Genomic DNA, 21,907 nt, shown 5'->3' on the forward strand with positions numbered 1-21,907 from the left:
ATACATTTGTGTGTCGAAATATTGCCGAATAATGCACATATAAATTAGGCCAAATGAAATTTTTTACATACATCTGTTTGTGCACTGAGAGTTTCACACTATGTTATCACATCTAACATTCCCTAATAAATTCATGCGGGATTTTCCTTTTCGCTGGCAACATTGTTGCTGCCTGGCGTCGTAGCAGCAGCGACGTCGCCTCATGTTGATCTTTGAATTTGCGTTTGAATATAACAAATGCGCTCGTCGTCGCGATTGTTAAACGTGATAGGGCGTCGCGAGGTTTCCATCTTCGTCTCCGTTTGCGGTGTTTGCATTTGCGTTTGCGCCTAATACAATATTATCGCTACTCAACCAGTGTTTTAAGTACAAAATCAATTTCAAAGACGGTTTATGAAATTTTATAAAACTTCGTTGCAAATTGAATTCGGTGTAATTTTAAAAGTGGATTCGCTAGTGATCACTTTATAAAAAGCATAAAACTACTATTTCACTATCATATTATAAATACAAATTTGCAATAAATTTTATGCTTATGAATAGTGTCTGAAAAAAGTGAGATTGCAGTTACTTTCCAAGAGTTTTTATAAAAAGAAGTGGAAATTTAAATTTGCGGAACCGGAAAGTGCTGATCAACTTAGCAACCTCATATGCGGGAAACACACGCACATACGCAGGCATAACCGTGCGCCCGAAAGTGATAAAGGAAACGGAGGAAGAGAAAAGGTTTGCCAAAACAAAGAATACGATAATGATGATAATATGTACATATACATATGTAAATGTACTCGTATATGTGTATGCACGGGAGGGTTTGCTAAATGTGCCCAGTTGTATTTATGCATTCATAAACATTTACTTGTGTGTGTAAGTGATTGGAATAATTCGCTTGCTCGTTTAATTAACTCACATTTCTTATCAGAAGTGTGTTTTTGTTACTGTGTAATTTATTGGAAAAATAATGAGCGCATGGGAAATGAAAAAAGTAACAACCACGATCAGAACATTTTTGTTCGCTGCAGCAAATTAATCATATTTTCTGTTAATGTGTCATTGTAGTTGTTTACTTTATTTTTCATATGTTTTCTTACTGAGAATAGACACAACACTAAATTTTTTTGGAATTGTGTTACTTATTAAGCAAAAATTAAAAATGAAAGGTAGCGTTGAGCCACAAATTCGGCGAAAATGTTATTGCCTACAGAGGTTGTAAAACTTAGCTTCTTACAATATTTTTTTTTATGTATGTATGCATGTAGAGTAAAAGTGTTGGTATGGTAGAATGAGTCAGTTTGGATGTTTTTTTTAAGTAAATCGTTAAAGTGATTAGTTTTTGCAAAGGCTAAGCTTCTTCGGGCGATGCTGGGGTTGGCTTTCCATTGCTACCACGATAAATTTTCTTATGATGTCTATGTGCGTGGATCGAATTTAAAAATTATAATACACAAATGTAGTCACTATATTAACCTTTTGATTTATAGCACTTTTTATAAATTACCATTAAGAATTAATAGCAATATTCAACATTAAAAATGCTTAATTTTTGCATAACAATATTCACTTATAAACACTCCTTATTAATTCAAGATTTGATTTATAGCTATTTTTACTCAATTATATAGTACTACGAATTTTATTAAAATTCTAATATTTACTTTTGTAGTTTTTAAAAGAGTTAAACTAACCTTTGGCCTTCCATAAATCATTATTTTCAAAAATAGTGAAAATTTGGACGTGATAAAATTATAATTTCATAAAAAGGGAAAATTTGGAACACAAAATCGAGCGATGAATCGATAAATCATTATTTTCAAAAATAGTGAAAATTTGGACTAAAAAATCGCGATAAACAAATATTTCATAAATGGCGCGATTTTTTATTCCGAATTGTCGCTGCGGCGCGTTTTTGTTTGGAAATGTACATATGTAGTACGAGTATATGTTACAAAAAAAAAAAAATAAAAAAAATTAAAAATAGGGAACATTTGGAATAAAAAATTGCGCGATTTTTAGTCCGAATTTTCGCCGGCGGCATATTGCAAAAAATAAAAAATTTGTTATTAAATAAAATTTTTATTAAAATTTTATAAAAATAATAAATTTTTCGCCAGCGTCACTTATAAATTTAACGATAACACAACATTTTCATAAATAGTATGAATTATTAAACCTAAGTTAAATGCTTGGGTAGTTAGAGGTCCGAAAAAATGATGATTTTTAATATTTTTTTTCAGTCAATGGCTTTATTTTACAAAAATAAAAACATAGCATTAATACATCATGTTTCAACGTGACTTTAGCAACATAAAAACAAAAATTAATGATTGTAAAAGTTATCGCTGTTTGTGATCGCGGTGATCATCACAAGTCCTTGGAGATTCATCTAAAATCAATCGGATTTCAATAAAATTTATACTGCTTTTGAAAAACATAAAAAAAGCTCCTGCCTGATCGAAGGTTTTTTTTCAAAATTAACAATATGGCGGCCTTAGGAAATATTTTTCAGATTTTTGAGAAAAAACCGACAATTAATTCTATAAAAAAATCCAAATTTTTGAAGTTTTTAGTTTTGAGAAAAACGCATTTAAAGTTTTGCTAGGCGGTCCGGAGCGCCCTTTGTTAATTGTTGAATAACTCGAAAAGTATTTATCGCATTCACTTGAAATGTTCACACAATGTTTTTAAGATATACTTTAAGAAAATGCAAAAGAAAAAAATGCAATTTTTTGAAAATACTCTTAGCAACGCTCTCGCTCCCAATAAAAAATTAATAACTATATTTTATGTTTTTATTTACATGATCTCTTGGTTTGTACTTATACATAGGTACATGTATATATTTTTATTATATTTATATTTATTTATTCGATAAAAAAATTGCGATATTATATTCCTTTCGACTGTGTAAAATAGCTAAAGCTAATTTTTAAGGATGAAAATATACATCCAGTAAGCGTTTACATTTTTAAAAATTCCGTCAAAATATTTCTAAAAATTTTTTGTGACCTGAACCGACTTCAAAATATCAAAAAAACCCAATTTTAGCACTCCATTGACAAAATTTGTATAGCGATCTTTGGAGCGTAAACTCTTATATCATCTAAGGTAAATTAAAAAAAAATTTTGTTTAATAATTTTATTAATAAAAACACGATATTCGGCGGTACTTTCAAATTGGTCCATCTTGTGAAAATCTAAATATTTTTACGAAATATTGTGGTGGAGGTCTTGAAAATATTAAATAATTTGAAAATTCTATTGGAAAAATTATACCAATTCTTTTTTTTTGTTTCTTTTTTATGCATGTAATAATTATATGGTACTTCAGCAGCTTTACTTATCCTTTTTCCTTTTACAAAACTCCAAATAAAATTGTATTACCTTGAATATCCACTTTTCTTCCACTGTGTACAATGGGGGCCAACATGTATTTGTCACTTTTATTTATAATATCTTCACTTTTATTTGTAATGTGTTGTTGATAAACTTGATGAAGCTAAACACTATATTGAACGTTTTCGGGACATTTTTCTATAGCTTTGAAAACGTTTTCTGTTTTAACTCGCCTTTTCTGTTCTATGGTCAAAACGTTTTCCTCAAAAGTATTTCGAAACTCTTTATCTGACACTGTGTTGATGGAAAGTGGAAAATTACCACCATGACCTCCCTTACAGGACAATATCCTTTTCTTGAAATTTTCCATAACCGAATTGCAAAGTGGCTGCCCTATGTCCTCGATAGCCTCACGAATTCCATCTTTGAGGTCTTGAATCGACCCTGGTCTGTTGGCGTAAACCTTCTCTTTCACGTGGCTGCGAAGAAAAAAGTCACAAGGTGTTAAACCACAAGATCTCGGTGGCCAATTGAGATCACCTCTTCGAGATATAACACGGCCCGGAAACTTTTCCCGTAAAATATCAATGGTTTCGTTGCTTGTGTGGCACGTAGCGCCATCTTGTTGAAAATAAACGTTGTCCAGATCAATACCATCCAATTCCAGTCATAAAAAATCGTTAACCATCTCTCGATAGCGCAATCCATTCACCTGTGATACCTGTTATTGGAAAACCCTTTATATATGCGGTTTTTCGCGGATCCTATGCCTTCGCATATTGAACGTTTAGCGCTGCTCATTTTGAAATCGCTCCGCAAAAGAAGGTCAATATTATTTTTAATTTTCAGTTTTTGTATTATACGAGGAGTTTTTGACTGTCTATCACTATTAGAAATAATAAAATTTAATCTTCCGCGGAGGTATATTCGTGCTTCGTTGCTTTTCTATGCAGATTATGTTAGAACGAATTATGCACGTAATGCACCTATTGGAACGGCTATTTGCGAATTTAGCCAAAGTTCAACATCTATCGATCTTGATTTAGCTTTGCCTTAAAATTTGTTTTACTGACCTGAATACGATGCCCTAATGTGCGTATAATTGTTAATTAATGTGTAAGAAATTATTGTTTTACAGACTAAATATGCAAATAAATAAATATATACAGTTTTTTCTACTTCCCTCAACGGCAAATATTTCGAGTGAAAATTATGCGTAGCACAAACCTGTTAAAGACCAGATACAAAGTTAATTTTGAGTATTACAAAATTATTATAAGAGACATTTTTACTCTTTTCTTTAATTATTTTTATACTTAAAAGTTATACTAATCAATTTATATATTGTTTATTTTATATGTTAGTAAACTCGCCCAAGTCGCACTTAGAGAGCACATCCACCAATAGTCGAATAATCACGCTCAGAATGTTTGCCTAGTCATACACTACCACTCGGTACATGCGCATAGCGTGCACTCTCTCTTCCAGGTATCGAAATAGAAACCAAAATCTCCAAAAATGCGCCCTGTGACAGCTGTCAACCCCCCAAATCAGCTGGATTTGTTTACTGCGGCATGCGGTAGCAGCCGCTCACGGCCAGCCTCGGAGAGATTTAATCGATGTGACTCTATGCAATTATCAGTGCCTTCTTTTATGTTTTTGGTCTACCTACCTAGCTTCTGAAAAAAGTCAGCTATCGACTGACGACCACGAGGTGAACGTCGATGATGACGACGCCGGCGACGGCATTTTTGCTGGAGAGTTTGCAATATTCTGCGATACGATTAAGACGTACGCGGACGCTCGGCGCGTATCCGTAAAAATATTAGCACTGGGACATTTGCGGATGATTTTGTTTGCTACTATAAACCTTAGTGTAGTTCATGTTGTTGGTGTTTGTTTTTAAGTACGTTCAAACACATGTACATAAGTACTACGTAGGAACTTTTTTCCATGGTAGCCGCAACATTGTTAGATTCTTTCACTGGAGTGTCTGTTATTGCGATATACTTACATATACACACGCACACGTATGGTGCTGGGATGGAAACGATTGATTCTTGAAATGCCTTAAAGATTAGCTCCTCCAGTAAATGTGATTTAAAAGTGAATTGTTTGGAAGAAATAAGTGTTAATAAAATATGAAAAAGTAGTGTGGGAAAATGTGAGTAAAAATGCTTATCAATGCTTTATGTGTATGTGCAAACAAAATAAATGTATGTTGCTGATTGGTATGCAAAATACGTATACTTGTATATGCATGTAGATATGCGTGTTTAAGTACATATAAATGAGTTATCACAGCTCACACATTGGTTTGTCGCAAAGCTAATTTTTCCAATACATATCAATAATCATTTAATAGTCTAGCGGCAGCACCCAGCGTCTTTAGAGAGAGCTGGGGACGACCGCAGTCCACTTATATGTTATGTAGAGTGTTTAGTCACCGCCAGTAGCTTTATCGCTAAAGTTCGGGACCAAGCGAAAAGAAGAAAAAAAAAATGCGTTATCGACAAGTCAGTCGTCGGTATAGACGGCAGTGCTGGTGATATACTTACGTTCAAGAAAGTTTGTCAAAACAAAATATTATTATAAAATTCTACACATTTTTACAAGCAACTAATTTGTGCGCTTGTCAAGGAAATATTCAAGAAAACTGAATTCAACTGTGGTATTTAATTGTAAGTACATAGAACAAAAAAGTGTAAAAATACATAAAATGTATGTTTTGTATACTTTTCTACATAAAATAGTTTAAACACCTTTCACTACCCCGCCAGGATTGATATATATAAAATATATAAGTACTTGTATAGTTATGTATTTGTTGCTGTCCTTAGGAATTCGTAACCATGGCTAGCTGGCGTTCATATTAACTACATAATGGGCGTATTTCACACAACGGTGTTCTATGTGCTATGAAGTGCCAATTGGTTTCTCTTCCGATAGTGCTCAATTATTTTCACTACTACTCTATTATTTCTACTAGAGTTGCCTACTACTAGAGAGCCCAAATGTAGGGAGTACACGTTCCCTGAGTAGATGCCCTGCTGTTTGAATATTTCGTATTGTTTTTGGTGTAGATGGATAGATGAGTAACTGTGACTACTTTCCCCTTTGTCAAGAACAAAGGCACACTTAAGCTCAGTGGGCTTATGACATACCGTTGTTGAGGCTAGCAATTTTAAGGATTAGTAAGCGTTAAAAATTCGTGGATGTTCACTGCACTCAGGTCTGTTAGACAACCAAACAAGTAGACCAGCTTTTCACGCTTCTTCTTGTTACGATCTTTCTAGAAAAGCTAAGCTTCTAGGCTAATGTCATTATTGTGAAAAATCACAAATAACTTAAGTTATAGTTGATTGTCAAAATTTTCCTCTGCTGAGATGAACTGATTCAGATTTCTCTTTTTGTGGGTAACATTTGCTTTGGCGAATTCTTTCATTCTAATCCTATTCGAGCGGTAATTTTTTCATTATAATGTTACACCGTTGACGTTTCATATTCTCATCAAATTACACAAGATGAGCAATCTGAGGCTATTAAGTTTACTGCATCATTTAGAAAACTATTCGTTGACTATTGACATAAATTGTTGACCTGTTCTTCTTCATATTGAGCTTCTAAATGATCTTCCAAAAGATCCGCCTAGATGTTGTGATAAAATAGACGCTGTAAGAATGGATATTCCTTCAGCTTGCACTATTTTTATTGAAAATGCAACCCTTAACAATTATATGTGAAAAATGACATCATTTAAATGTCCACCATGCGCACGTCTACAGGTAAAATCCGCCAATCAGACAATTTATGAATGCCTAATTGTTGGGATCGATCGATATCGATGTTTTTGGGTATAGGTTGTACAGCAACACTTTCCGTTACAGCGGTAACATTCTCAAAATAACGTTCAGTTTTTGATATGCCAGTCTGTGTTTTCTATCCCCGATAGAACCAGTATCTTGAAATTTTTTTGCAAGCATATAATAAGTTTCAATAATTTTAACGCGTTGTTCCATCGTCTAAAATTGTAGGCCTGTTTACTTGGTACTTTTGAAATATCCTTTATTCTTCTTATCTCAGCGACCAGCAAAGTTTTTGAGGGTTTGATTCTAAGCGGGGGATGCGGGGAATGCTGTTGAATTGATAGCCCTTGGTTGGATATAAATCCGGATCATTCCGGTTACGTAGAGCCGACGGACGTGGGAACGGACAGAACTGCGTCTTCCGCTTTCGCTTCGGCCATGTTTGGCTACAAATATTCTGTTCAGCACACAGAAAGTCGAACCATAGCTTAGGATTAAAAAAAAGTTTCTCTGTTCAAAATTCGCCTGAACTTTTAGTTTTTGTATAAAAATATTCCTATAGTCTATACTTATATATTTGCTCCTCGTTCAGTGCTTCAAGTCAGCTTTATATAGGTAGACGGTGTCGCTAACAACGTGAAAATGTCGATAACTTAATGTAACAGCACATTATAAAATTCTTATTAAAAAATTACTTGTAAAAATATGTTTTTTTTTTTGATATTTTTACAAACGGGTGTTTACAAATTTTAATATCATGTGTTTTTTAATACAAAAAAGAAATATTGTTGCAATGAAATTTGTTTACTAAAATCTGGTACATAATGTCATGGCACTGCTTTTTTGAATATGATATCCGGCATATATCCCCAGCGGCTACGAGTTCCATGGTCCATTCTATCAGTCCAATTGTTGAGTACTTTTTCCAATGGTGGCTTGAATATTGCAATAAATCGATTGTTAAGCGCGTTGTATAGCATGTTGCACCATCTTTTTGGAACTAAATGCCGTCGACGTTTAGCTGATTAATTTTTGGAAAAAAAATTCAGACAGCATGGCTTGAAACCCTCGCCATTCACCATAGCGATAGCTCCTCTCTCATTTCGAAAGAAATAAGGACGGATGATAACGCCAGTGTTGTATGAACAGATTTATTTTTTTCAAAGTAAATTTCCACAATTTGAAAGCGTTGTTATGGCGTCAAACGATTCAGGATGACTTGCCAAACCTTACTGAATAGAAATATCAACACAGTTTGCAGTTGTCTGCAAATCGGAAACTTTATTTATTAATAAAAATACTGAAATTTTAAACAGGCTTTTATTACTTGAACATGAAAATGTTTGATTCGGTTTGGCTCGGCCTTAAAAGTCGTTGTTCGGTTGAACTCTAATTCTAAGCATCTATCATTTATCTAAAATAAAAACCTTTGCTGCTTAACTTTATCTGAAGGCTTGTGAACGCCTTTGAAGTTTATTGAATAAATTTATTTATTATCTTTAGTATCATCAATAAAATATATACAAGTACAATGTGGAGAACGTCAATTGCACTGGGCAAACATTTCCAAAAAAGCAAATACTCGTATTGCTATACAGGGTCTATATAGTATGTGGCATTTTATTAAAAAAAAATGAATTAATAATTAAGAAATTTTTTTATTTAAAAGGGTAAAAGGGGAATTAATAGTAGCCCATTCTGTCAACCCAATTTTTGAGTAAACTGTCGCGAGTTTCGCCACTTATCCCAACAATTGCAATTTCAATTTCTTGTTTTAACTCTTGAATCGTTCTTGGATGGCTGACGTAATATTCCAACTTAATGGCGACCCCCAGAAAATGGTCTAAGGGCGACCTATTGACATTGTCTCAGGTGGTTATTCGATTCTCGAAGATTTGCAAATGTTTAAGCCAAAACTATCAATTCGAATTCCAAACGTTAGATGGACCACCATGAGCATCTATCTTTGTGAGATCAAAATAAATTTGCCCATTAAGCTTAAGCGAAAATGCTGTACTCACATACCGTCGAATATATAGATACTGATTCAGGACAACACGTACGAGTATGTGCTCACAACTTTGTTGTTGTTTTATACATATAAAAATAGTCATAATTTATTAACAATAATAATAGTACAAATAAAACAACTGGAATGAAAGAGACCCTCCTTTAATATTCAATGATCTTATTTATTTCCAAAGAAAACCAGCCAGAAAACGAGTGGCATGAAACACTCCCTTAAAATTTTCATGAAAATAATTTATAACAGAATTTATAAAAAATTTAAAAAAGCCATGGGAAGTTCACAATTTGGTTTCAAAAATGGTATGGGTGCTCGAAGTTCTGTTTGCTTTAAACATCGACGCCGAAAAAATACGTCAAGAAGCTCTTTCGAGGTCAATGACGTTATCATAAACCAAATTAGATATGCCGATGACACTACACTTTTAGCAAACGGTATGCCTGACCTGCAAACATCAGGTCACCAATAGCAACCAACAATTCAGCATCAAAAGGTACAATTGAGGGAAAACGATGTGTTGGCAGAAATCAGCTTTCGGGGAACTGGAGAGGCCTTGGCAACATAGCTGAACTATGGAATGCAATTAAAGATCGCGATCTTTATAGGGAAATTGTGTACAATATAAATTAAATTTAACTATTGTTCGTACATAGTAAAAATTTTATTAATGCAAATATAATAAAGAATGATCGCTGACATTCAAAATCAAATAAGTAAATACAGAAAAATAATTTATTCTGCCTTGATGGTCATAAATGTACAAATTTTCCATTTCTGTTCTTTTAAATTTAATTTTTTTTTAAACCAGCGGAGGCAAAATTATATAATTTCAACAAATACATACATGCAGGCTCTTTAGTAATATGTTGTGCTTATATTTTTATTCAAGTTCACGTATATATATAAGTACCTATGTACAGTGAGTGCCACTCAAAACCGTACATCGTTTTTCATAATGTGTAATATGTTTTTTTTCGATAATTTTTACTGAAAATATAAATTATTAAAAAAACAATGTAAATTGAGGTCTCAAAAATTTTAGAAGAGTTCCAAAAAATCGCTAAATTTTGCTTAACATTTTCAACACTTTAAGCAAAGTTTTGGAATTTTTCGAATACGAAATTTTGTAACGCTTTCAATTGCAAAATAAAATCGGAATTAGCTATTATCAACAGTTCAGAAGTTAATAGGTTTGTTTGCTAAGAGTTTTGCGCGTTCGAGCTGCTTACTTAAAGACGAATTCACAAAAATATGAGAACATTTTGAAATTTTGTTGAAATGTTTGATATTTGTTTTCAGTTTTCTACAAAGTTTGCTGCCTTTATTTACTCTGACTTTTGTAAAATAGGTATGTATTAAAAAAAAAAATGAAAACAAAAAAAAACATTATAATAATTATACGATTTTTAGTGGTAACTACTTGTGTGCTACATGCATTTACCCTAACTTAACCCTTATAGCACGAAGTGGGGACTTTAGTTTTTCTTTAATAACTCGTAAATAATTTCTTTCTCTCTTTTTCCCTTTAGGTAGTCGAGTTTTATTTTAAATCCTACAATATATAAAAACGTGTCGTTTTTTAATTTACTAACGGTCTTTGTAATATAAATATGCCAACTTATAAACAAAACAAAACAATTTTTGTGTGGGGGACTTTAGTGACCCCACTCCGTCCTTTATGTGCTTCTTACTCTAAGGGTTAAATAAGTATGTATTGGAAAAATTGTAAACATTCGAAACAAATAAAAAAATAATTGTACGATTTACAGTGGCATTCACTGTGCGCGCATGCAAGCTTATCGGTATTAAATTAATTAAATAATAAAATTCGATATGGTATTGATGACGTAAAAGATATGTAGACGAAATGTAATCTGGACGCATATAATATTTATGTGGTTCTTTTAGATTATTTATAACCATCAAAATTATAGCCCCGCTATAGACATTTTATTTGTGCATACATACATACATGCAAACATCAAAAATATGTGTAACTCATATGCATGTATAAGGGCACTTACATATCTAAGTTTGAATGATTGAATTTTTGTCTTTACTGTATTTGATGTACTTTTGGTTTAAATAATTAAATATTTGCTCCCCCCTCATCGGTTTTATGCAGAAAATGTATGGGAAATTTATCAGAAAAGGGTAAAACTATTAAAATCCTGCATAATTTCTAATATTTCATTAATTTAATTTAATATTCCATTATTTTATTTATAAAGCAAGGATTAGAATAAACATTTTGTTGTCCTCTAAAAATATCCTTAGGTTATATAATATTACACCCGGCTTCACCTTTGAGAATAATTTGAAACATGACTCATTGGCTAATAAAATTCACCAAACAAAAGTAAGCAGAAATATGCAAACATGCAAGTAGATGGTTTCATATTTGATATACTTTTACACACACATACATGTATAGTTGTATGTGTGTGTCCGTGTTTTCATATAGAAGTATGGATGTAGTACATGTGTAGACACTTCTTATCCAAATATGTATTTATTTGACAGCGATTTGTCATGCCACCATGCTCACCAGTTCTTGCTACAAAACAAAAACAAAGTTTCTTTGTCGGCACCGACGATGAGGTGTCGGAGACCAATGGAGCTCCCGCTGTAACAATAACGGCAATGTATTGTATCAAAGTTGCACTGTTGAGTCATTTCCACGAAAAACGAAAATATGCACACACTCGCACACACATACCAATGGGCAATGTCTGTAATGTGACCATACCAATGTATTTAACCTTGTATGTCTGTATATTGTTCATGCGGCGGCTGCCGTTTCCAGGTTTCGTGTTCTGTTTTCCACGTGTGCGCACTTTTCAATTCAATTGCATGTCTGCAGAATAAATAAATAACTCCCTAATGGCCGAAAGTAGTCGAGTGTGTGAGTTGCGACTAGCATTGATTTTTCCAAAACGTTCTAAAGGAAATTAAGAACATATTTTGGCGAACGAAGCCGCCACAATTTCCGTTTTCGGTAAGAAAGGTGAGGTTCAGAGCACTAGACAGGGCTAGTTTATTGGAGTGACTGCTATTGGTTGGGAAAACCCCGAGTCATTCCGGTACTTAGTTTCGAATAGTTGGGTTAGTGAATAGTAAAAATGACATTTTGACGTGATAACGTCTTATAATTCGATTTAACAGGCTGCACGCACGAAAAAATGTGTCGTTACCTTGCTCATTTGTCGTTACCTTGCTCATTTGTCGTTACCTTGCTCATTTGTCGTTACCTTGCTCATTGCCGTTACCTTGAATGAACTGCAAGCGAAAGCGCGGAACGAACAAAGCAAACGAATGGCAACCTTCGACATCTTGCTCTCTCCTACTTAAGTGAGCGTATATATGTATGTATATGCGCATATGTACATATATAAATTCACGTATTTGTATTTGCATATGCCTTCTTATTGATTATTATTAATTTGATTTACTTGAAGAATTTAAAATAAAACCAAGTTTGTTAATAATACCTGTTGTCTTAATGTTATTATTATTAATTTTTTTATTATATATGAAGGAAAAAATGTATGGTAATATTTACCATATACCTTATAAGATATGTTGTATCCTAATATATGTATATAAACTTATTGCATGGTTGACATATACATACATATACAATTTCGCGAAATTTTCAAAAAGAACAAATCTATATGTAAAGATGCATACAAGTCATATCTTCTTCTTAATTGGCGCGATAACCGCTTACGCGATTTTGGCCGAGATTAACAAAGCGCGCCAGTCGTTTCTCTCTCGTGCTAACCGGCGCCAATTGGACACACCAAGTGAAGCCAAGTCCTTCTCCACCTGATCTTTCCAACGCAGAGGAGGCCTTCCTCTTCCTCTGCTACCACCAGCTGGTACCGCATCGAATACTTTCAAAGCCGGAGCGTTTGTATCCATTCGGACGACATGACCCAGCCAACGAAGCCGCTGGATCTTTATTCGCTGCGCTATGTCTATGTCGTCGTAAAGCTCATACAGCTCATCGTTCCATCGTCTGCGATATTCGCCATTGCCAACGTGCAAAGGTCCAAAAATCTTACGCAGAATCTTTCTCTCGAACACTCCAAGCGTCGCTTCATCGGATGTTGTCATCGTCCAAGCTTCTGCGCCATACGTTAGGACGGGCATGATGAGAGTCTTGTAGAGTGTTAGTTTTGTTCGTCGAGAGAGGACTTTACTGCTCAATTGCCTACTTAGTCCAAAGTAGCACTTGTTGGCAAGAGAGATTCTACGTTGGATTTCAAGGCTGACATTGTTATCGGTGTTAATGCTGGTTCCTAAATACACGAAGTCTTTTACAACCTTAAAATTATAACTGTCAACAGTGACGTGGGTGCCGATACGCGAGTGCGCCGACTGTTTGTTTGAAGACAGGAGGTACTTCGTTTTGTCCTCGTTCACCACCAAACCCATTCGCTTTGCCTCTTTATCCAGTTTGGAGAAGGCAGAACTAACAGCGCGGTTGTTAAGGCCGATGATGTCAATATCATCGGCATACGCCAGTAATTGTACGCTCTTATAAAAAATTGTGCCTGAGCGATTAAGTTCTGCGGCTCGTACGATGCTCTCCAACATCAGGTTAAAGAAGTCACACGACAGCGAGTCACCCTGTCTGAAACCTCGTTTGGTATCAAACGGCTCGGAGAGGTCCTTCCCAATTCTGACGGCGCTGCTGGTGTTGAGCAACGTCATCTTACATAGCCGTATTAGTTTTGCGGGGATACCAAATTCAGACATCGCGGCATACAGGTAACTCCTTTCCGTACTGTCGAATGCAGCTTTGAAGTCGACGAAAAGATGGTGTGTGTCGATTCTCCTTTCATGGGTCTTTTCCAGGATTTGGCGTATTGAGAATATTTGGTCAATGGTGGACTTTCCAGGTCTGAAGCCACACTGATAAGGTCCAATCAGTTGGTTGACGGTGGGCTTCAGCCTTTCACACAATACGCTCGCTAGAACCTTATAGGCGATATTTAGAAGACTAATCCCGCGGTAATTGGCACAAATTGCAGGATCCCCCTTCTTATGCATTGGGCAGAGCACACTTAAATTTCAATCGGAAGGCATGCTTTCATCCGACCATATTTTGCATGTTTGAATAGCTCAGCCGGCAGTCCGTCGGCGCCCGCGGCTTTATTGATCTTTAGACGCGTTATCGCTATTCTCATTTCGTCATGATTGGGTAGCGGAACGTAAATTCCGTCGTCGTCGATTGGGGTATCGGGATCTTCACATTCTCTATGACATGCGCAGCTGTCACCGTTTAACAGGTTCGAGAAGTGTTCCCTCCATAATTTAAGATTGCTCTGTACGTCAGTCATATACAAGTCATATGGACATATCAAATATACGAATCTATTCCGTACGCAAGCAAATGTAAGCTAATGTGCTTGAACTGCAAGCGAGAGCGCGGAACGAACGACAAAGAGCACAATCGGCCCCCGCGTTCGGCAACGTTCGACATCTGGCTCTGTCCTACTTGAGTGAGCATATATATGTATGTATATGCGCATATGTAGGTATATAAATTCACATACTTGTATTTGCATATGTCTTCTTCCTGTGTGCATGGTAATGAACCATTTCTCTGTTGAGAATAGGACGATGATAGAAAAAGTAGGATATGAAGGGGAGTGTTTCGAGTGCAAAGTGTCTTGAAAAAGGCAAATCGATGATGGTGCCTCTTAGTGTTTTTGACTTATTAACGTCTGATGCACAATCGAAATTGAAGATATCTTTCATGAACTTGATAAATGTTTCGTCATTTTTCACGTTTGTGTGAATGTAACTTGACCTATTCCTCCTCTATATCCATACAAAATATCTATCAAACAAATAAAATTAAAATTTTGTTTTAAAAATTGCAACCATTCCATCAATATTTTCTTATGACGTTGTCACGTTAAACTATCGTCAGTAAACCGACTTTACAGACAACCTCTTTTTTTTTAATTTTAATTGTTAATAGTTGTTAAGAAATTATTACTTAACATTTTTTTTTATGTTTGCTTGTGTGTTGATGGAATGATAAATTGTGTAAGATATCTTTTTATTAAACAAAATTTTATAACTTATTATAATTTCTTGAAGTTTTGTGCATACATCCACAAATAAGTGTTCTTGGTTTTTTTTTATTAAGAAAAAAAGTTTGGTTAAAACTAACCACAATTAAAAAAAAAAAAATCAAGTCATAATTTTAATATATCTAATAACGAGTACATGTCGCTCCATTGCTAGACATTTTTTAAAATTAGTACGCAGGAATTACCACCAGCTCTAATTTTGTGCTGTGAAAAAAAAAAAAATACATGGTAATATTAATTAACAGTATTTCACTAGGCCGCCGTAGCCGAATGGGTTGGTGCGTGACTACCATTCGGAATTCAGAGAGACCGAAAACGTAGGTTCGAATCTCAGTGAGACACCAGCAGGCAGGCAATGGCAAACCTCCGAGTGTATTTCTGCCATGAAAAAGCTTCTCATAAAAATATCTGCCGTTCGGAGTCGGCTTGAAACTGTAGGTCCCTCCATTTGTGGAACAACATCAAGACGCACGCCACAAATACGAGGAGGGCAGCTCGGCCAAACTCGCAGAAAGAGTATACGCGCCAAAAATATATATATATATATATACATTTCATTAGATGCAAATATGTCTTAAAGTATGTAAAAAAGTATGTCTTAAAGTAAAGTGAGTAAAAGTCATACTGCACCTCTCAGTAAATTGAAAACTTTGAAGTTGTTTTTTTCGAAGTCGAAGACAAGCAATGGGACGCGCAAAGGTCAAAATGAAGATTTTAATCACTCAAAATCATTTGTTTTATTTAGTAAAAAAATATATACAAAAACAAAATTGTAATGATTCATTTTGCTCCATCTTGTAGTTACAGTCTATGAAAATAATTAGTTATTTTAATTAATCTCAACGATTTTAACCAGCCAACTATTCGGAACCGCGTAAGTTCGAATCTTGATGCGTCAAATCCCAAAATGAAAAGGTTTTTTAATAGCGGTTTTTTGTAATTTTTGGAAATAAATTTTGAAAAAAATTTTGAAAAAACATTTTTGTTGTCATATTTGGGGAACAACTTTCTCGCACTTTTTTCTTATTATTTAAAAATTATTTTTTTTGTTTTAATTATTTGAATAAATTTTTTTTGTAAAATTTTTTTAAAAAAATATGTTTCTTTTAAGTTTTATAAACTTTGTTTTTTGTCAAATAATTAAAAAAAAAATGTTGTTGTCATTTTTGGAGAGCAACTTTTGTACACTTCTTTCTTATCATTTAAAAATTCTTTTTTTAGTTCTTTAATTTTTAGAAATACATTTTTTTTGTCAAAAAAATTTGGAAAACAATTTTTGTTATTAATTTTGGTGAACAACTTTCTTAAATTTTTTCTTATCATTTAAAGTTTTTTTTCGTCAATTTGTGATGCCGAAACACAAAACAAATACCGAAAGGGGAAGAAGATTAAGAGGTTGATAACCAAATGGTGACCAATTACGTAAACTACTTCAATCTGCTGATGAAATACCTGATGAATTTGCTATAACCGCAGATGTATCAAAAAAGTGAGAGCCCAGATATCTGAATCTTAGATCGGCGAGAGCAGGGCAGCTGAAGAGAAGGTACTGAAATGATTCCACCTCGTCCTACTATGACACTTAATTTGGCAAATAATAATCTATTTATTCAGTATTGTTTAATATTTCTAATCTACAGGCTAACCTGGAAATTTCTTTCCAAATTTAATGTTCACTCAATTTTCATTTCTGGCCTTTGAAGCTAAACTGATCCATAGGTTATTACAAAGGGTGACAGATCATAAGGGTGGGCCATCTGAAGCAAAATTGTGAAAGTAACTTCGGCTACAGAAGCTGTCTAAATAAGGAAGAAGAAGAGACTATCCCGCCCTTTCTATGCCATTTTCCTAGTCTATACGACGAAGATTCACCATTTTACGTAGAAAATTTTTTAATGAGTTGGAAGATCTCAATACCGTGGAAGTCACGGATCTTCTAAAATTGTCTAAAAAAAGTTCACACAGATTTTAAAAGAAATAAGGGCAAGTTCTCTACGCGGCATCACTTGACAACCGCTCCAATCTAATCTAACTTACTTCGACTGCCACGCCATCGGAGATTCTCGAGCTCATTTCACACATTTTTTTATGTTTTCCAATAAGTCGTTGTTCAGCCAGCAAGAAAGTAGCATGGGTGGAGATTGCGTTGATTTTTCCTCATTTCACCGACATAATCTGAGTTTTTTCGTAAACAAACCACTGTCATGACCCTCGGTTTCATGAGCAAATCACCCATTTCTTCAAAATCGCTAAGAGCCGGTTAACGGTTGGTCACACCTCAGCATTCTGTACATCGTACACCGCATGTTTCCAATCGATATAGCAAGCATGGCAAGGGCTGTAGAAAAATATATTACGATTTATGTATCTACTGACAATAACTAAATTTTAATTTAATTTCAAAATTTTAGAAAACCTCACAGAATGGCATGTACTTATATTTCATAGTAATTTAAAACCACTTCCGAGTTAGTTCATAAACTCTTAAATGCGTATTTAATGAAATAATAACAATACAAATAATTCACCCCCTTTTGCCCACATTTTTTGTTATGACATCATTTCTGATTACAAGAAATACCAACAACACCAAGTTCCGTCACTTTCATGACCAACCACATTGACCGTTGGCGTCCACAAATAAAGTAAATACCATCCAAAAGATGGCAGACGTGCACACATACACACACTCAAACAGTAGCACTCAATTAATTAGAACACACAAGGCCATTGTCGCTGACATTAAAATGAAAATCGAAGAAATAAAAAAAGAAGAGTGCAGATGGAAAATAGTGTTGACCGCATGACGCACAATAAATTGGCGTACAATGGATTAATTGGCAGCGCAGCAACTATTGCAGTTTCTAAACATATGCGCGAGTATTTACATATATGTGTGTATGTATGCTGTTGTACTGTACGGGATATTCGGCATGCAATCTGTGAGCAACAAAACATTTCTGATTGACATCTCACTGCGATTGTCCAAAAAACAGACGGCAATTGTGGAACATTTGTTGTCACTGGTTAGTTCACAAACATAAATACATACATACATACATGCATACATACATACATTGGTATATACATATGCCATGAATTAGGCTAACGAGTGTTTGAGTGCCGCGCTCTGTGGTCTTATACGAGTACATACAATGTTTATTGCCTCAATCGGAACGTTGCAATATTGAATATTTTCGAATAGGCCTTCGCATAAGTAAATGTTTCACAACTTCACATTTTGATGATTCCATTCAAATGAGTGTTATGTTTTCAAAGGAATGTTACTTGCGCTCTGTTATCAAATACTGTACTAGGCGCGTCATGCGAAATTTGGCATATTGCCATTTTTTTGTTGTTGTTCAAAATTTATATTGGGGATTCTTGACCTACAACACTTCGGCATATAAGTTTGCTTTTTTTTTAGTGTATGTATTCACATACATATATGTAGATAAACATTTAGGGTGGGTGGCAGAATTTGACATCAGCTCTAAGCCCACACTCATGCATACAAATATATACATATGTAAATGTGTATATGTATGCTCTCATTTTCATGTGCTCATCAGTTGCAATGTTTTGCCGGCACTGACATTTGCGTTTATTTATTTATACTTATAATTTAGCGTTGCTATGCGTTACTCAGAAAATATACACACAAAAAATGATTCATACGGAAATAAAAAAGAAATGGGTCGAATGATTATTTTGAGTCAGTGGAATTAAATGGGTTGTGCTCTAAGTTAATTTAATGGTTTGGGTAAAGCGCGCGTAGTAATAATTTATTTGGGTGGAATGTTGTAGGTTATGGTTATGAACTTTTGCAAGAGATTTAATTTCTAATGTACAAAAAAATTATTTATAAAATATATGATCTCAAGCGGAAGAAACACAAGTTTTTAGAAAATTCCTTTTCAAATTAACCCTCCTTTGGACACGTTTTTTAAAATCTTCGGTTGGGCACTCGGGTCTGCCCTTTTTTCGTCCTTTCAAGGATCTTTTTTGAAAGGTTATATCCATAAATCAATAGAAAATTAAATTTTAGGAAGCTACTTGTAAGCTTATGTCGTTAGCTATAATAGAAATATCTTAAATTCACGTCCAAAGTCGAAAAAGTCTGGCCAGAAAAGTTTGGGCTTTTATATTTTTTTTATCCATTAGTAGGATTAGATTTGAACTGCAGAACTGAAAATTTAAAAAATTCCCCACATTTTCTTTATAAAATCGAAGTATAAGCTTACTCCTTATCCATTTTTCGCCAAAAGCGGATAGTTTCAGTTAAAAAGTATTGTCAAACTTCACAAAAAAACCAAGATTGGAAAGGATTCTAATTCACCTGGTAAAATTTTCACATCCAAACAATTATAGTGTAGTTCTTTTAACTATTAGGCGAGTGCCATTAACCAACCCCTCACACGCATTAAGATTCCGGACTGACATGACAACTATTCCAACTTTAATTCATAAGGTGAAACTTCACTAAAATTCAGTGAATTTGATAATTCTCTAGGAAATCTGACTTGGTATACTCGCTATAATAAACCTTTTCTTCTTTGGGCAACATATGAACCATTTAAATAGTAATTATCGAACAGTGCTCATTATTTGAAAACAAAATTGCCCGATCCTTCAAATGATTTTCATGAATTACACCAGGTTGAGGTACGAATACCCAAACGACTAAATTCATTTTGGACAATCTCACATAATAACCGTTCTAAGCCTACAAAAGCAATTCCAGGAAACATACTGACTTCGTCCCCTATTATTGCCGTAGAAGATTTGAGCTAAGGGGTTAATGCTCGGAAGTATTTCATGAACTTCTTGCAATAAAAACTTGTCACAATTTGATTTGTGTTGTGTCCTGTTATTGTTTTGGTTGTAGCAGTTTACTAAGCCCTGCCACGGCGGTGTAGTCAGGGTCCAGAGGGAGGGGGGTGTTAGGTGAGTAGGTTTGAGAGGTCTTCACATGCCGGACATATATTAAGTATGTCGGAATGCAATATCCAGAACGTAATTAAGCCAAAGTTAGACGGGTCTCATGAAGCAGCTGAAGCTCTTCGTCTGCAATAGCTGGTTGCTCTTCGATAACGGTATTCGGGGCCGGTAGTTTAGTAAGGTGGTAAGAATCTCCCGATGAATGTCGTTTAAAGCCTGTCCGGCCCAGTAGTTTTAATTGTATTTTGTCCTGACTACTGTTCTGACTAGTAGTTGAAGAGATGCATTCTTACATGGCTGGGAGGGGGCTCAAGCTCTCACAAATGTCTGCAGAGATGATGACTACTGTAGCACCCAAGTAAAAGTTTCTTGCTGTGCTCCTTAACCGGCCAGCATGAACGCCTTGCTGTGCTGGGAGGACATCAGGAAGCATCCCGTGACTGTACTGATTGCAGTATTTTGCAAGATCTGGAGCTTTGTCCACTGTGTATCACTGCTCCAAGGCGAACATACGAGCACAGCATAATTCAGCACCGGCCGGGCAATTGCTTTAAATGTCGCCAGCAACAGTTTTTTTTATCTTTGGAGATTCCTTGCAGTGAAAAGGTAACAATAAACGTTCACATACTTTGCTTAGGCTTGATAAGACCTGAAAAAAAGGCACATACGCTTAGTTTAGCCTATTACCATCTTAGTTTTATTGAAAGGACTCGGTCTGGGTGAGGTATTGCAAGGAGTAGATGGCAAAAAAGAACTTAAGGTTGAAGTGTTGATCTCTATTTTCATATCTAGACCCATCTCTCCTCTATCTATAGAATGAGCCTGAACCTGAGCCTGAGCTCCGAGTTAAAGCAGAGGAGCTCAGCTCTTGCCAAGGAATTCGTTAGAATTTTTCCCTTAGTTACGTCTCAGCTTCATATGTATGTTGAGATCATCCTTTCATGGAATGAACTCGATTTCAAATTTCAAGCCCATTTGATTGTATTTTTCTTGCTTACAATTTGCACTTATTTTGCTATTAGAGAAAAATACCAGGCATCTTTTGTCTTATTTTGTAATTTCTAAATTTTTTTAATATAAAATAAAATAAGTAATCAATAATAACCAATGAATAAAAATAAAATAAATATATAATTGGCGCGTATACTTCTGAGGTGTGGGTCTTGACGTTGTTCCAAAAATGGGACCTACAGTTTTAAGCCGACTCCGAGCGGCAAATGTTTTTTATGGGAAGCTCTTTGATAGCAGAAATACACTAGGAGGTTTGCCTTAGCCTACCGAGGGGCGAGAGATTTTAGAGAAAAATTTCTATTGTTCGATGATCATGCGCGGAGATTCGAATCTAAGCACTGCCGAATGGTAGTCTCACGCGCCAACCCATTCGGCTACGACGGTCGAGCAATGAATAAATTCTAATCGCAAAAAGGAAACTTCCTACAGAAAAGGTGGGCTCAATTTTAAAATTAAATAGAAATAATTTCTTACATGCGCTTTTTGCAAAAAATGTTGAAAAAACCGAAATTCAGTAATTTTCCTTAGTAGGTCGATAAAAATTTGTATACTTTTTTCAGTTCTTCTCATGGCAATTTGTTTAATAAAATTTCTCTGTGATGCCAGCGGGGCTTACCTTTAAACCTTACATCTAAAATCATGAAACTGAAATACTCATGGTGTAATAAGTCTGTGAGGAA

The 21,907-nt window shown here is 34.8% G+C and overlaps 1 protein-coding gene across 3 annotated transcripts in view; it reads left to right on the forward strand.

The window, feature by feature from the left end:
- Positions 1-252: 252 nt before the first annotated feature.
- The window catches only part of LOC128858172 (GAS2-like protein pickled eggs), a 223,850-nt gene continuing 202,195 nt past the window's right edge, over positions 253-21,907 (forward strand). The window contains exons 1-2 of one of the 3 annotated variants that reach the window (XM_054094216.1): positions 4,995-5,497; positions 5,699-6,014. The gene's annotated coding sequence lies outside the window, so the exon portion shown is untranslated. Of the gene's footprint in view, positions 727-4,994; positions 5,498-5,698; positions 6,015-21,907 lie in introns of those variants that run through there. The other 2 variants (XM_054094217.1, XM_054094218.1) reach the window with 2 other exon arrangements.

The sequence above is a fragment of the Anastrepha ludens genome, chromosome 3 (genome assembly GCF_028408465.1).
Source record: "Anastrepha ludens isolate Willacy chromosome 3, idAnaLude1.1, whole genome shotgun sequence".
NCBI classification, from domain to species: domain Eukaryota; kingdom Metazoa; phylum Arthropoda; class Insecta; order Diptera; family Tephritidae; genus Anastrepha; species Anastrepha ludens.